We start from the raw sequence: 2013 nt of genomic DNA, 5'->3' as shown, positions 1-2013 counted from the left end.
AAGTAGCTAGATAAATAAACCTTTCCAAAAGAAAGGCCAAGCTGGGCTTCATTTACCTGGAAACCGCTTTGCGAGCAGTGTGTGCTCCTCACCGGGAGCTGCCTCGGGCCACGGGCCAGCACAGCGGCCTGGCCTTTCGCACCGTCCGGCTTCTTTGGTGGCCATATAGAAAACCCTGCTTTCAGTGTCTCATGAAACACTTTACACAGAAAACTTTTTGCGGTCTTTTGGGAGTTTTATTTTGCTAAAAAGTAGAATTCACATGGCAAGAAAAATCAAAACAAAAACCATGCCAAATAGTTTTGTGCACACTTCTAACACACTACATTCCATTTCTGAAATCTTAAAATTAAAAAAGAAATCCCAAAGCAAAAGTATGTGTGTTGAAAAGTTAACATTAGAAAAGCTAGGTTCCTAACCCCAACACTGCAAGCCCAAGTCACTCTGTTGCAAAGAGTCAATGTTTATAAATGTTAAATAAATGTGAACAATACGGAGACAGAAACTGCAGATCCAAAGTGTACTCCACGCCACGAACTATTACAAATTGTGTTCGGTGTTGTAGGCCAGCCATGATGTTAACCTGAAATAGATACGGCCTTCACACTGAGGCGACACAAACTCACAAACACGAAGAAACCTGCTCAAAACTACTCCTTTCCCTGCTGCCCTAAAAAACATTTTGTTTTGGGTTCTGATAAATAAAAGAGTTCCTCAGAATCCACACTAGCTCTGAGCTGTAGAAACACCGATTCAATAAAGGACTATGAAGTTCTCCTTTGAGATATTTCACTTTTCAGTGATCACACACTTTTTAATCATCACACGTGGGGTGTGTGTGTGTGTGTGTACCATTTTAAAAGATATTTTTGAGAACAATTCTAGGGAACTTTTTCCTTTCCTCATGACCATCCCTGATAATTTGTTTTGTTTTATTTTGCTTTGTTTTGTTTTAGAGAAAGCTGCCTAGAGCCTTTCTGTACAGTCTGCAACCTCCTTGTCCCTGTGTCTTTGAACTTTCCAAAAATAACAGAATGTCCAAGGCACTTGTTTGCAGCTCCTGCAGAACCTGCAGGCTCTCCTGCGCCTGGCTCTCTCGCAGCCCCTCGCTGAACAGGGTCTGGCGGGAGCTCGCTCATGCCCCTCCTGGTGCTCCCTGGGGGCTGGGGGTTACCCTGGGAATGAGACACGGGCTTCTTGCGAGGGACACACCTAGCTGCTTCCCTCTCTTGGGAGAAGGGACATATTCGGTAGAAAGTCCCTGGAAGCTCAGTGCTCAGAAGTGTTGTAACGCACTCGCATGAAAGGTTTCGAGTGTGCAGAGAGGCCCACACGGGCGGGGGGGGGGGGGGGAGCGCTAAGCGTCCTGCACACGAGAGAAGCCTCCACTCCAACCGCGCGTGTCGCTGCCCAGAGGGGAGACCAGGTACCGGGTCCAACTCAGCACAAGCTGCCAGATGCCTGCTCAACGCTAGCTATTACTGCTATTTTAAAGAAGTTTAAAGGCCCAAGTCTATTTTAATAAATATTTATAAACAATTGCTTGATCAACCCAGCTCATCCATTTTCAAAACCTGAGCCCCAATGGCCATGAGTGTCAGTCCCTCTTCCTTCCAACACCCGCGCGCGGGCCAGTGTCCCGGGACCGCCCGGGAGGCCGGCGCTGGTGGGAGGCCTGCCCCGCCTGCCTTCCGACTGACGCTGGCAGAGGGGCCTCCCGCCGCCCATCCGCCACCCAGTTCCATCGCCGCCTCCCTCCTTCCCGCGGGCCGGGCCGCCAAGCTGCGGGGGCGGGGCTGAAGGGGCGGGGCTTCGGGACCGGCGGGGCTTCGGGGGCGGGGCTTCGGGACCCGCGGAGCTTCGGGACCCGCGGGGTTGCGGGGGCGGGGCTGCGGGAGTCGCGGGGCTGCGGGGGCGGGGCTTCGGGACCCGCGGGGTTGCGGGGCGGGGCTTCGGGACCCGCGGAGTTGCGGGACGGGGCTGCGGGACCGCGGGGTTGCGGGGCGGGCTCGG

Source organism: Myotis lucifugus, unplaced genomic scaffold (genome assembly GCF_000147115.1).
Source record: "Myotis lucifugus unplaced genomic scaffold, Myoluc2.0 scaffold_298, whole genome shotgun sequence".
Classification (NCBI taxonomy): Eukaryota; Metazoa; Chordata; class Mammalia; order Chiroptera; family Vespertilionidae; genus Myotis; species Myotis lucifugus.
The sequence above is the reverse complement of the archived record's forward strand: the minus strand, read 5'-3'. Positions refer to the sequence as shown.